The sequence below is a fragment of the Trachypithecus francoisi genome, unplaced genomic scaffold, assembly GCF_009764315.1.
Source record: "Trachypithecus francoisi isolate TF-2019V2 unplaced genomic scaffold, Tfra_2.0 Lachesis_group0, whole genome shotgun sequence".
NCBI classification, from domain to species: Eukaryota; Metazoa; Chordata; class Mammalia; order Primates; family Cercopithecidae; genus Trachypithecus; species Trachypithecus francoisi.
Window position 1 is genome coordinate 54,494,976 of NW_022681453.1, and position 15,120 is coordinate 54,510,095.

The following is a 15,120-nucleotide window of genomic DNA, read 5'->3' on the forward strand; positions in this document are numbered from 1 at the left end:
TCAAGGATACCCTGAACTTGTCCCCGTGGGCAGCTGTGTTGGGACAAAGGCCAGGTATGAATCACCCTATTCCCAGTTTGAGGTCCTGAGCCATACCGTGTTCCTGGAGGGTTGGGGGAGGGGCTAATACCATGGACAGAGTGCTGGGCTTTGGACTCTACTCTGCAGCCTTTGTCAACTCCACTCTGGCCTCAGTCTCCCTTTGGCTCCGATGCAAAGGGGCAGGAGCAGAGGGGCTAGCCGAGAGGCCTTGGACAAGCCGTCCCACATCTCTGAGACCACGTCTGCTCGTCTGTAAATGGATCCAGTCGCAGTGGTGAGGGTAAAGGAAACTTATGTACGCGGAGCCCCTAGCAGGGAAATTGCTCGCTAAATGAGAGCTGTCTTGGTTATGACGGGTTACCCGGGGGGCTGTAGTGAAGCCCACTGTAGATGTGCCCAGGGCCAGGGAAGCTGATGTCTCCATTCAGCTCAGAATTTCCTTCCCCTGAGGTCATGGGGCAGACTCAGGCCTCTGAGAGGGCAGAGAAGTGTCTAGAAACAGCCCTGGGTCCCAGTGCCCGGTCTCGCTTTACTTTATTGCCACTCCCTGAGTGCAGCAGTGGCCCAGGCCACATACTCTTCACCACACTGGCCCCATTTTGAGGATAAGGAAACTGAGGCTCTGGAAGCTCTAAAGACTGTGGTGGTGAGACTGAGTCTTGGTCCTGGAAGTTATTCATAGCCTAGCTCCCAAGCTGGGCACCAGCAGTCGGCTACCACCTTCTACCTGGGGCTGCCTCGGCCTCCCAGCGGGAGTTGTTTCTGGAGCTGATTCATCTCTGAGCTCAGCAAGGAGACCGACAAACAGCCTGGTCCACACCAAGTACTTAGCTAATATTGGTTTTATTGATTTACATTCTATACCCTCTTCAGGATGCTCTGAGCTCAGAAATCTGAAATTGGCTGGGGGTGGGATGGGGAGAAGGGCTTCATTTTAATCTGAAGTGAGTCATATAAGTTGATAAATTTAGAAGTGGCCTAAAGAGCTCTTAATCTGCTGCCTTCAGATAGTTGCTAGGAAGAAACTGGTACCCAGCAACCTTTGCATCCCAAATCCACATAATAGAGTGGACACTGTTGGTGCCCACCCTAGTCCTCCTTACCAGTCTACAGTTCCCACATCCCAGCTCCTGGGAGCTAGAGCTCCCGGCTGCCCCTTCTCTGCAGGCTTGCCCTGGTAAGAACAGGAGCTCCTGTCCTGGCAATTGCACACAGCATCCTGCTCAGAGGGCAGCCGTGGCCAATAACTATCTGACACGGGGTATGAAAGGCCAGCTCTTTTGCCTCAAGGCAGAGCCAACCCTGGGGTGCAGTTCGTGCCTCACATCCCCCATGGGATCAGCTGAGGCCACATGCTTGTTTATCTCTTTCTCTCCCTACCTTGCTTCCTTTCAGCCCCTTTCTCCTGAGCGCAGTCTCATGCTTGCTCCTAGGGAGTCCAACCCAAGATCCATACACATTGCACTCCACACGCAGACACTAGCTTCATCCCTCCAGCCCTGCCCCTTCCCCCATGACCTGGACATCAGCAATGTCCAAGCAACTTCGAATTTTAGACATTTTAAGTCTCAGGGGGCCCATCTGGCCCCAAAACGCTTGTTTCAAAGATGGGAAACTGATGCTCAGAAATAGACTGTGACTTGTCCAAGGTCACTTGAAGTGTCTGTCATGGCTGGCTGCACCCAGGTCTTTGTCCTCCCCCCAACTCCAATCCACTTTGTGGCCCTGGCCTGTCTGGTGGCTGGATCAGCTGGCCAGCCACGGCTTTTGCTATCTCCAGGAGGGAATTTTGCTGTGTCAACTCTGCAGAAGCCACTTGGAGGCCAGGAGAGTGCTGGCTGGTAGGCTGGCAGGATGGTTGACAGGCTCTGCTGACCTTGGGCAGCTGTGGGCAGGGTGGGCATCCCAGTTCGGCCCCTTCCACTGTTTGTGGTGGACAGGCAGAAAATTGAGGGAAGATGGAAACCACTTCTAATGAGGGCCCTAATTACCCTGTGGATCTCTGAAGCACTGGTGATGCATCTGGTGGTGGCTTCTTCTAGAAACCCTCCCTCCTATGGCAAAAACTCCTTTCTCCATAAGAGAAAGAGTCCCGAACCAACATGGGCAAAGAGGCAGCATTGGGCTGGTGCCTGGACACTGGGCTGTGGTTCCAGTCTGCTGTGTGACTCTGGGCAAACCAGCATGCATCTTGGGCTTTGGTTTTCTCAGCTATAAAGCAAGTGCAGCCTCAATTGCTATTATTTTATTGAGCCTAGTGTTTATTTTAGCTATCATTTATTGAACTAGAAGAGGCTCATTAGAAGTTCATCAAATAATAATTGCTTACACTTCTGCCAAGTGCTGTCCTAAGCACTTTAATTTTACTTAATCCTCACAACAATCCTATGAATTGGATACTTTTGTTATCCCCATTTTACAGATGGTGGGACTAAGGCACAGAGAAGTTAAGAATTAGAATCCCAGAGTCTGTGCTTTAAATTCTTCCTTGTACTATGGTCTTTGTTGTTTGTTTTGCATGGCCATTTATTAAGCACCTGCTGCATATGGGCACTCTGCTGGTCATGTGATACACACATAAGTTTGCCGACTTCTCACAACTGCTCTGGCAGGCAGGTGTTCTTTTGCTGATTGTTTTAGAGTGGACACAAAGGCCCTGGTGAGGGACCCACCGCAACTGAGCTGGGGAGGCAGGTGGCAATCCTGCCTTCTTCCCAACAGCCTGGTGGCCCTGTTCTAAGCCCCTTAGAAAACTGATCTTATTTATCATATTTTGTTGACTCTAACCTGAATCACTACTTTATGTATATTTAAGAAATAAAAGGCATGGCTGGTTCCACTGTGGTGTACCACCAGTTGTCAGGCACAACCTGGTTTCAGAGATGTCAAAATGTATATCTTGGAATCCACACAGTTCAGTCTCTGACACAACAACCTGATGAGGCAGGCAGTGTTGTCATCTCCATTTGACGGTGGAGGGAATGGAGGCTGGGGATTAAGGACATGCAGCTGGTCAGCAGCCAGGCATCGGATTTGACCCCAAGCAGCCTGGGCCCAGACATTGTCCTCGACTACCGTGCTACATCACCGCTAAGTCAGGCCCGTGTAGGATGGCATGCCCTGCCCATGGGCACAGATTTAAAAACTTCGGAAGGATCACTGAGCTGCAGCCCAGCACCCTCTGCTCTGGATGAGCCTGTGGGCCTCACTCAGCGTGGATGCCTCAGGCATGCGGGAGGCACCCCAAATGGCTGCCAGAGCATCCCCCGCCCTCCACTGCCTCCACAGCTCCCTTGGGCTTGCAAGGCAGGTGTTTGATGGAGCTGGGCTAGAATGAGTTCATCCAGATGATGCTCCCCATGGCTCCCACAAAATGTTCCCAGGGGCAGCCAGACATGGCCCGGTAGAGTAGCCCAGCCAGCACGGAAAAGGCACTGCTTTATAGAAAACTGTCTTCAGAGGCGGTGCAGAAGCTTGGAGAGACCTGCTTCCTTCCTTCAAAGCTATATGGTGCTTGGATCCCCAAACAGTGTCATCCATTCACTGCTTCTCTTGTAGGCTCCACCAACCTCATACGCTCCACTATGGCACGACTGCTCCCAATTTTCCCAGAAATCAAATCCACCCTCCTTGGACTAGGATGTGCCCCTTCTGGGGACATCTTTAAGATGCCCAGAAGCAGGGCAGAAACTCAACATATTTCGAATGCCTGGCATGATGAGGGTTCCATTTGAGACATTACCTACCCATCATCTCGTGGCACAATCTTGTGAGGCAGGTTTTTCCCACTCTGCTTTGCTTATCAGGATTCCAAGCTCAGAGAAGCAAAGCTACCGGCCCAAGGTCACACAGTAGTAAACACTGGCATTAGGATTTATACTCAAGTCTTCTGATGCCACAGAGGAGGCCACTTTCCATCAATTTCTGGCCAGGCCCTGAGCCAAGTGCTTCCTTCGCATTATTTCACCAAATCCTCACACAACAAATACTAGCATCGTCATAACACTACACTATCCCATCTTACAGGAAAGAAAGCATTCTCTGAGCCTCCACCTGGACCACACCCAGGCCAAGCACTGTACTTGGATCCCATTTGCCTCACATGACAACCAGCAAGATAGGTGCTCATCTAACCCTGGTTTACGGAGGAGCAAACTGAGGCGAAGTCACCGGCTCAACCACACACAACTGAATGCACACGACTGAATAAGCAATTCCCCTCCCACGCATTACATGGGAAAAAAAAGCGTTTGTAAAGTGCTTGCGGACACATTTTAGCGATTAGTACTATTATGATGAACATTTCGGTACTTGGCAATTACCCCATAAAGTCAGTGCTGCTGCCCCTGTTCTCCGGGAGAGCACAATGATGTTCACAGAGTCAGTGACAGAGATAAGGAACTGTGGCTCTCAATCCTCTGCCACATGTTGGTCTCCTAGGGCCATGACTGGACCCCTTCATACCTTGAAGCTCCCCTGCCTGTCTCCAGCCTCTCTCTGGGGCCCAGGAGCCCCTGCAGACCTGGTGTCTTCATAGGGCTGGCTGGAATTCCTGCCCCATGGGTTCCCAGCTGTGGGCCCTAAGGGGTCTCTGGGTATCCCCCACCCAGCTACAAAAAGGTGGAAACGTGAAGGAGCACCAGGGATCTGGGTTCAAATCTCAGCTCTGCCCCTCACTTGCTGTGTGACTGGCCCCATTCTTTTTTTTTTTTTTTTTTTTTTGAGATAGAGTCTTGCTGTGTCGGCCAGGCTAGAGTGCAATGGTTCGATCTTGGCTCACTGCAACCTCCACCTCCCCGGTTCAAGCGAGTTTCCTGCCTCAGCCTCCTGAGTAGCTGGGATTACAGGCATGCACCACCAGGCCTGGCTAATTTTTTTTTTGTATTTTTAGTAGAAATGGGGTTTCGCCATGTTGGCCAGGCTGATCTCGAACTCCTGACCTCAGGTGATCCACCTGTCTTGGCCTCCCAAGTGCTTGGACTACAGGCATGAGCCACTGCGTCCGGCCCAACTTGGGCATATTCTTTTTTTTTTTTTTTTGAGATGGAGTCTCGCTCTGTCGCCCAGGCTGGAGTGCAGTGGCGCAATCTCGGCTCACTGCAAGCTCCGTCTCCCGAGTTCACACCATTCTCCTGCCTCAGTCTCCCGAGTAGCTGGGACTACAGGCGCCCGCCACCTCGCCCGACTAATTTTTTCTATTTTTAGTAGAGTCGGGGTTTCACCGTGTTAGTCAGGATGGTCTCGATCTCCTGACCTCATGATCTGCCTGCCTTGGCCTCCCAAAGCGCTGGGATTACAGACGTGAGCCACCACACCCAGCCAGGCACATTCTTAATGTCTCCGGGCCTTGGCTTCTGTAATCTGTAAAATGGGTGATGATGAGGAAGAGGTAAGACTGTGTGCAGGTCTTATGAACAATAAACACCTCATAAATCTTAGTGACTGCAGTGGGGTGAAGGGTGTACCATCCAAAGTTCATGCCCACCTGGAACCTCAGAATGTGACCTTGTTTGGAAATAGGATCTTTGCAGATGGAATTAGCTAAGGATTTTAAGATGAAATCATCTTGGGTTTAGGTTGGGCCTTAAATCCAATGACCAATGTCTTTAGAAGCAGAAGAGAGAACACCAAAAGACGCACAGGAAGGAGGTGAGGTGATGAAAGCAAAGATGGGCGTCACACAGCCACAAGCTGAGGAAGAGCAAGAGTTGCCGGCCACCGCCCGCAGCTAGGGAGACAAGGGACAGGCTCTTCCTCAGCCTCTCCAGGAAAAGGCAGTCCTGCTGGCTCCTGACTCTAGACTTCTGGCCTCCAGAAGTGGGAGACAATACACGTCTGTTGTTTGAAGCCACCTAGTCTGTGGTCATTTGTTACGGCAGCCACAGGAAACAAACACAACGGGCTGCCCCTGCAGTTGCTCTCCTTACTAATTTCTGAGACTCGCAGTGTTTCTGACCCTTCACTCTAAGGGGCAGCGGGCAGGAGACGCTGCCCTCACCAAAGACAATGGAGGGCAGGATCACTGACCCCTCTCACAAGGGGAGAGCTTGGGACCAGAGGGCTGACACAGCTTTTCCAAGGTCGCTTGCCAGTGGTGAGTCAGCCTGGGACCCAGCTCTCCCGACCCTCAGACCAGCGCATTCTCCCCCATACCCAGGGACCTCTCTTGCTTTAGGAACCTGAGCCGTGGCCCCTGCTCAGGCCTGGTCACCTTGCCCTCCTGGCCTTGCCAGCCATGGTCCCTGGCCACATATCTGGAACTCTCTGACCCTGCAGAGATGTCCTGGACTGTGAATGATGCTTCTAAGGCTTTACCGTCACGCCCCCTTCCCCCTGCCTCCCGCTGCCTCCATCCAGGCTGTCAAGTGAAGATCAGGGTGAAGCCCAAGCCACACTGCCCAGCAGGAGGTCCCAGGAGTTGTCCATAGCATAAACCATTTTTCAAAAGTTTTTTTTTTTGAGACCAGGTCTTGCTCTGTCACCCAGGCTGAAGTGCGGTGGCACAATCACGGCTCACGGCAGCCTCGACCTCCCGGACTCAAGTGATCCTCCCACCTCAGCCTCCTGCATAGCTGGGACAACAGGCGTATGCCCTGCTAATTTTTAAATTTTTTTTAGAGATGAGGTCTCGCTATGTTGCCCAGGCTGATATTAAACTCCTGGGCTCAAGATTTCCTCCCACCTCCGCCTTCTAAAGTGCTGGGGTTACAGGCGTAACCCAGCCTCACCCATTCTTTATTGTAGTTATACAGCAGGCCTCTGAAATGGACAGCCTGGGTAACATACTCCCATTTTACAGATCAAAAAATCAAAGCTTGAAGTGGCAAACAGACTAACTCAAGGGCACTCAGCTCCTAAGAGGCAGAGGTAGGTCTCAAACTCACACCCTCTGATTCTCAATCCAGATGGATTCTCAGTCTCAACAGCTTCCATTCACTGTGCCTCAAATAGGGTTCACACCCTAAACTCAACACTTCATGTCCACAGTTTCTCCATGTGCCCCTCACATTAGCCTGCAAAGTGGATACTACCATCATCCCATTTTACAGATGGGGGAACTATGGCTCCACCCCATTTTTTTGAACCCCAGGGCCTCACCTTGGTATATCTTTTCAGTATATTACCAATTCTTAATGAGGGGTAAAGCCAGATACCATTTGTCTATGTCCAAGGGACTTTCTCGCTAAACATGTACCTGTCTGAGGCACCCCCTGGGAGAGAGAAATGAATTTCTGCAGGTTCAAGCTTCTAGCCTTGGAAAGCAGCGGGGAGGCTTGGGTGCCCAGATTCCAGGAAGGAGCAGCAATGTGTGCAGGAGGCACCAGACAGCTGGCAGGGGCTGAGAAGAGTCACGTCCTGCACCTTAGGGTCTCCCAGGCCCTCAGCCCTGACCTTGCACCTACTGTGTGTGAATCACTTCCCTCACACACGTGATTTGAGATCTTCCCAACAGCCCTGCTTTAAGTCTGTAAGACTAAAGTTTAGAGAGGAGAAGCCATTTGCTCCAAGGCCATATGACTGGGAGAGGCATCACCAGGAATCCAACCCAAGGCCTGGTGAGTGCCCTTGTAGCATAGCTCCCAGCTGCCTGCTGAGAAGATGGCATTGCTTTGGATTTGAGCCCTGATCGGTCCTCAGGAGGGCCTGATTTAGCTGTGCAGGGTGAAGCCAGGGGCCAGGAGTTGGTAGGGGACTGGTGGGGAGAGGACATGAGTTTCAGTCTCATTCAGTCACCCACTAGTCTGGAGACCTCTGTTTCCCCAGATGTGACAGGCACAGGGGGAACAGCATGGTGTCTAGGCCAACCCCAGCTCTGAGAGCCTATGTGCTCCACCAAGCCCACTCTTAAGTACCTCAGCTCTCTGGGGTGCAGAGTGAAATGGGTGAAAATCCAGGGTTACCTGTGGAAATGTAGCCCCTGGGACCTCCCGATTCATCAAGGTGGGGCCCAGAAATCTGCCCCCATCAGGTGATCTTTAGGTTAATTAATGCATTAATGGGTTTCCTGACCCAAACCTGTGACTGGGCAGGGGGAACACAGAGGAGGGCAATGGGACAGCAGGGGGAGGGGCCGGTGTTTCAGGCTCTGCACATAGCATAAGCCACAGGCAGCTCTTCTGACCTCCAGTCTGCAAACTAGATATTTCTTTCCCCCTTTTCCTTCCTGATCTCGGAGTTGGCCAATTGCAGCAGCAAGGTGCTCACCTACTCTGGCTCCTGGTCCTGATGCCAATCACACCATTGTGCACAGCCCTCTACAGTGTCCAGGGCTCTCAGGCAGCTGGGGGATAACGCAGGGCAGAGATAGGCCTGCCTGGCCACAGATGAGAAGATTGAGGGCAGAGAGATGAAGTGACTTGGCCAAGATCACACAGCTGGTCAGAAGCGGGGCTGGGTCCAGGGTTCTCATACTTTTGACCTAGAGTCAAATACCTGGGGAAAACCAGGGACCCACACACACCCCTGCTGCTTCTTGTCTGGGGCCCGAGAGCACTTGCAGAAAGTCTAGCTCTCTACAGAACATTGTGTGGCCTTGGACAAGTCCCTGTGCCTGGCTGGGCCTCAGTTTCCTTTTTATAAACGGTCCCAGCTAAGTGGCCTAAGAAGGCATCTGTCTGCTTTGGCTTTCTAGGCATCAGCAACTCCATAGGGTAAAAGGATGGCAGAGTGGTCCGGCTGTCTAGGTCAGGGCCACGCCTACCTGGGGAAGGCTCCTCCACCTTCATCCATAGGAGATCCTCTTCACTCTTTTTTGGAATCTTGCCAAAAATTCTAAATTCTTGAGCTATAGGTTCCCAAAATTTTGGTGCCCCAATTTAAACTGGCCTCATGTCAAAGGGTCAAAAAGGGTAGGCAGACGCCTGGTGGCCTGGCTTCTACCTCCCCTCTGCCACATTCCAGCTGTGTGACCTTGGGTGAGTGGCTTTACCTCTCTAGATACAGTGTCCTCATCTGGGACACGGGGATAACAGGCTGTGGGCGTCCTCACTGAGATGATACGTGCAAAGCAGTTAGCTGGGTGAATGCTAGCTGGATTACTATTATTTACTTGGGTCCCCTGACGCATACCTGCGGCTGAGCTGGGGAAGGCAGAGGAGGGCAGCGGGACAGCATAGGAGGGTGCCAGCATTTCAGGCTCTGCATACAATGTGAGCCACAGCAGCTTCTCTGACCTTCAGTCTGGAGGGGACTTTGGAGTCCGCTGAAGATGTTCCAGGCCCCAGCTCTGAGAGACCCCACAGCAGTGGGCTGATTTCCTGGTGCCAGGGAGAGGGCTGGTGGGGCCAGTCTGGGCTCCTGGCTGTCTGGGCCACGGGCAGCAGCTGTACTCCTGGCTGCCTCTGTCTCCTTTCCAACTTTGGGCAGCCTTCTCTGAAGAACAATAACCGAAGATGGCTTGCTGAGTCTAATCACAGCTCCCTGGGAATATGGGCTGGCCCTCCCCCCATGCCTGTGTGAGGCCGTGGCAGGCACTTAGGAACCAGTATCCCTCTGTCCTCATCGGAAGTTCCTCAAGGGGCAAGCTCTCCCTAGCACCCACAGAGCCACCTTGCCTCCTGGAAGCTGAGGGGGCGGGTGTGTGCACGCAGTGTCCGCAGAGGTGCTGCATCTGTGTGCCTGCGGCCGTCTTCTTATGTGTGCAACTGACATTCACCTGTGGGCACATTCCAGCATGCCATGTGCCTGCCAGTGCACGGGCAGGCACGCAGATGGCATTCAGAGCCCCACATGTGTGTGTCTGTTGTTTTCACACCTGAGCCAGCCCTCACGTGGGTACACACATTTGTGGCTGTTGCAGGGCAATGTGTGCAGCCTACTGCTTTCCTGTGTTAGTGCTACACGCATGTGTGGGCATGCTGCATGCACAGGTGTGTGTGTGTCTGTGTACTGCATTCGTGTGTGTGCTGTGTTTTGCATGTCAGCATGTGGTGTTCAGGAACGTAGGTTGTATTTACAGGTGCTGGGGTGTGGGCATGGGCATTCCATATGTGTGTATATGATTTGGACATATATGATACACTACGTATGGGTACTATACTTGTATCTGTGCATATGTGTGCATCTGTGGGCATGAATATGCCCTGATGTGAATGGGATTAGGGTGTGAAGGTGGCTAAATAATGGTGGCCATCAGCGTATTTCCTGGACCCCCAGTCCCCCATAGGACTCCCCAGAGCTGCAGCCCCTTGCCACTGCTCCTTCAACGAAGTTAACAGGCGGAGGCCCCCGAGGCCTGTGCTCCAAGCCCCCTCCTACTGCACACGTCAAAGGAGAATTTCTCTGGATGGCGCCCGCTGCTCCTGGAAATACCCCAAACGTCAGCTCTGCCTCCTCCCAGCGATTCAGAGAGCAATGCAGGAGAGGAGGAAGCCCCTTCCACGCTAGGCTCAGGGCATGCAGCATCGCACTAAGACCCTCTGCCGGCTGGTCAGGCTTGCCTGCTCACTTACCCTTCTGAAGGTCGAGCCAGGTTGGGCCTCTGTATGGAGGACCCAAGACCCCCAGGGCCCTTGCCTGATTGGGGCAGGCCAGTCCAGAGTACCCCCAACCCTCAACCCCCAACCTGGGTGAGCAGAGGACAGCCGTGGTGTGGAATGGCTACTTGGCTAGAAAGGGGTGGCTGCCGGCAGCAACCCACTTTCAGGGAGTCCTGAGGCCCCCTGCTGCATTTTCCCATCCTGACCCTGCAGGGGGCAGGGAGGAACCTCAGGTGCCATAGCCCTCAGCTGGAGACCACTGAGGCTGGCCTAGGAAGTGGGTTTCTGGGCAGAGGGTGTCGACTCCACCACCCTCTGCTGCAAAATGGCCTGGCCACCCGTTCCTGCCACCCTCCTGGCCAGGAAGGGGACCCAGGGACACGTCCCTGCCACCACATGACCTGGCTGGCCTGACCCAATGGGTCCCGGCACACAGCTGCCCACCCCACCAAAGGGACCCTTCACAGGGGCCTCCCCCTGCCTCTTTCCTGGGACTGTGATCAGGGTGGGCAAGGGGCACCCTCCAGTCCTCTTGGTCTCCCTGGGACTGGCTCAGAGAGAAGAGAACCTTGTCCCCCGCCACCAGCTTGCTGGCCTTGCATAACATCCTTAGGGGGCATTTGCAGTCCAGAGGCTGCCGGAATCTACCTGAGACCCCGGACATCCGCTTGTCTGAGGCCCCCCTATCCTAGTCCCCAGCATCCAGCCGTCCCCCGAAACACGCGGACCCTCACACTAGTGTCTCCCTCAGCGGCGGCTCCCAATGCAGCCTCGGCTGCTGCCAGATAAACAAGCCCTGCTCCCACCCCCCCTTCACGCTGCCACCGCCACCACCATCAGCACTGAGAAAAATCAAAAGAAATGAAACAAAATAAAATGGGTGAGGGAGGAAGGGGAGAGTGGAGTGGGGCGCTTTTTATTTTTTATTTTCTCATGCTGGGGGATGCCGGTACTTACTTGGCTATGAAAATCACCACCAATCCTGCACGGTTTCCCGGCGGGCAGCCCCGTAATCGCGGTGCGGCAGCTGGTGCCGCGGCTGAGCCCAGCCAGCGTGCCCGGGCCCCTCTGCAGACTGTACCATCCTGCCCGAGCGGGTGGGGGGCGGGGGGCGGAGGCGCCGGCGCCGGTTCTAGGAGAGCATCTCGCCGGCAAAATGCAATCTCGGGGGAGGCAGAGGCCGCCCCTGCCGCTGCTGGAGGCTGGGGGATGGGGGCGGGAGGACGAGGGAGGGAGGGACACAGGGAGGGCCGGTTCTGGAGAGGGGACGGGGGAGGAGAGTGGGGGGCGGGGGGTGTGTGGACCGAACCACCACGGTGTTGTTTGCGGTTTTAATTCCTCCCGTGGGATCATGAGGAACCGAAGCTGGCAGAGTCCCAGGAATATGCCCGCTCCCCAGAAGCAGGAGGGAATGTCAAGGGCACGGAGAGGGTAGGGCTGGGCTGTGCTGGAGGGAAGGGGGTCCTGAAAGTGGTGGTGGGGGGAACGGGAGCAGAGAGGGAGGATTTTGCTCAAATGGCCCCAAGTCGTCCCTTGCTCTCTGAGGGACTTATCTGGTTGGCCAGGCGCTCTGGCCCCCTCTCTGTAGTCAAGGCACCCCCAGACCTGGGGGACAAAGGGGCGAAGGTCGTAAGTGGAGAGAAGTGGACTCAACACAGTTTAAACACATCTGTGGTTGCAGGGCCAGTGGAGCAGAGCCCACAGCAGCTCTCTGCTGCCCTGAAGCGCTACCCCTGCTACCCGCCCTGCCTGTGTGCGACCCCACCTGCCCTCAGGGGGTGTGGTGGTGGGGGCTGGCTTGGCAGAAGGGCCTGCCTCAAAGGGCCTTTTCTCTGCCAGGTGCCCACCAGCAGGGGTGTCTGCATGTCTGTACACCCACCTAATCTTCAGGACATCTAGGATGAGTTGCAGGCTGACTGTGGGCTGACTGACACTTCCAGGGGGAAGCCAGGGACCCCCGGTGAGGAGTCTGTAGGATTGGAAGCCCCTATCCAGCTGCTCACCTCTTCCTGCCTCATCTCTGTCAGAACTGCTGCTCTTTTAACTCCAGATGGGTGGGAGAAGAGTCCTAAGAGCAAGGTTAGGAGGTCACTGGGGGCGAGGGGCTTCTTTAGAATTCTGAAGCCTCAGCCTCCACTGCCCTGCCCCCTCCAGGAGAGGTGCCCTGCTTGGAGGGAGGGCACTGAAGGTGGAAGGACCTTCAGGACCAGTGTCTCAGGGCACCTGTCAGGGTGGAGGGGTGCATGGGGGACAGGGGCAGGGCTGGAGGCAGCCTCAGGAGGCAGTTTTAGGCAGAAGCCGCCTCTTTCCCCTGCCCCCACCTCCTGCCCACCTCTGAGCTGCCCGCCCGAGCGTCCCGAGCTGCCGCTCCATCCCTGGGCTGGCACAGAATATCAATTTGTCTCGTTAAGCTGAAAGTCTGCACTGCACCAAAATCAGAACCCGGCCGTGCAGAGGGGCCGCGGGAGGGAGAGAGCTGGGAGCGCCTGCGGTGGGGCTCCCACCAGGAGGCCATGCTGAGACCTTCTTGCTTCTCACCCCCCAGCCCCATGGAAGGGTACCCACCTGCCCCTTAGCTCGCAGGGTGGCTTCAACGCAGGGAGGATGCTGAGAAGCTACAGATGCCAAGGGCTGGGTGGTCATTCAAGGCCGTGGACTCCACTGGGGCAAGGGTTTGACTCAGAGGCCAGGCAAGGCTCCCTGCTGGGGCTCTGACAGAGCAGCCCAGGACACCCCTCAGGGAGGATCTCGCCCCCATACCAACAGCCCAAGATTGGGAGCTTCCAAAGCAGCCTCATCTCTGCCTCATCTTGGGGGTGCAGATGGGAACTCTACTCCTCTTAGGGGTGTAGTTGGGGGGATTCCACTGGCCACCCCTCTGGGTGGTCTTCTAAGTCAGCAGTCCCTAGTCAGCTCTACCCCAGGGACCAGGGCCAAGCATCCACCCTTCCCCAAAGCCTACAGGCTCTCCATTCCCCCAAACAGGCCCATGTAAAAGTGTTCTGAGATGTTGGGGTGAGGGTGGGCAAAGATGGGCAGGGGGGAAAGGCCCATTGCACCTCCCATCTGTTGCTAGCCTACATGTCTGTGCAGGAATCCCACCATTATTACTTCAATATCTTTGGTGGCAAACCACTTTCCCTGGTTACAAAATAGCCCCAGAAGCAGCCTGTTATGAGCCACACATTTCAACAATCACACTGCCTTCTGTGTCCAGCACACTTTACGGTTTGTAAAGGCCACCTACAAAACAGCAAATCATTTGATCCTCCCAACTACCTCTGGGGTGGCTGCCGTGAGCACCCAAGCCCAGGGCTCCCTGCATGCGAAGGCCATCATGAGTGTGGGCTCACTGGGAGCCCTAACACTCATCTGCTCCCAAGTCCTGAGTCTTACCTGTCCGGTGGGGGGTGGTCCCTGTCTGGGATGGGCTGGGCCCTCACCAACATACACTAGCAGCCAGACTCTCAGGCAGTTGTGGATTTTAGTTTTCAGAACCTAAGACTAGAACTGCCACCTGGCCAAGCTCCCATCTCCTTGACATTCCGGGTCCCATGTCCTTCAGTGCCTGCATCCACTCCCCAGTGACTGGATGCCCCCATCTCCTGAGGCAGTGCAAATATTGAACAGCATAGTTTGAAGGTTTTCCTTCTGAGTATACCCTGGTTCTAGGCCCACTCCTACTCATTCTTCAAAGTCCAACTCAAATGCTGCTTCCCCAGACAGTCTTCCTGATTCCACCAACTGAGTTGGTTCATGCCTCTATTCTAGCTCTGACCACGCTGTATTGATGGTCTACACATCTGTCTCCCTCACTGGGCTGTGACCACATCAGACATGTCTCCAGCATCCCAGGTCTCAGGTCCCAGCATGAGTTAGATGGTGCAGTAAAGGCTTGAACGACTCTGCTGGACCCTCGAGAACTCCTATCCAATTCTCCCATTTTATAGTTCAGCAAAGCGAAGCCTCAAGAAAAAGATTAGGCTTGCCTAAGGTCATTCTTGAGGGTGGAATCTGGCTACAAACATCTGTCCCCTGCCCTGTCCCCTTTGCCTTCCCTTCCTGCAGCAGATACACCTGGGTCATCTGGCCTGTCCTTCCAGGATGTGTTGGGGGGGCAGGGAGTATTGGACAGGCAGAGGTGTTGTGAAATTAGACAAACAATGGCACTAGTGTTGCAACTCCAGGAAGGTTGGAAATGACAGGTCAGGGTCAGCCACAGGGAAGAGGGGAAAAGAGGCAGGACGCCAGCTGGGAGGATTACCGATAGCTTCTGCCTCCAGCATGATTTGGCTTATGGTGGACACCACTTGAGAGTCAGGGTTAGGGAAAAGTATGAGAAATAGGGGAGCGGGATGGAGGGGAGAGCCAGCCAATCTGATTTTCACTCTGTGTTGAGTCGGCCAGACCATGTTTTTCTCCCTTGGGGAGGGGTCCTGGAGCTGAGACACAGGGTGAGTGAAGAGGGTCAGTTTGTCTAGGAATGGGGACACGGAGCTTCGCCCAGGCTGCTGGAGGCTCTCTGCATAAGGGCAATAGAGGAGGCTCTCTGCATGAGGGCAATAGAAGAGGTAGGTCCAGGCAGGTCTGAGGGGAGAGG

At 54.5% G+C, this 15,120-nt stretch overlaps 1 protein-coding gene across 11 annotated transcripts in view; it reads right to left on the minus strand.

Moving 5' to 3' along the window:
- ATP2B2 (ATPase plasma membrane Ca2+ transporting 2) overlaps positions 1-15,120 on the minus strand; it is a 384,948-nt gene that overhangs the window by 178,695 nt on the left and 191,133 nt on the right. For 9 of the 11 annotated variants that reach the window (XM_033210666.1, XM_033210670.1, XM_033210671.1 and 6 more), the window contains exon 1: positions 11,478-11,732. The exons of the other annotated variants lie outside the window; for them this stretch is intronic. The gene's annotated coding sequence lies outside the window, so the exon portion shown is untranslated. Of the gene's footprint in view, positions 1-11,477; positions 11,733-15,120 lie in introns of those variants that run through there. 11 annotated transcript variants of the gene reach the window in all.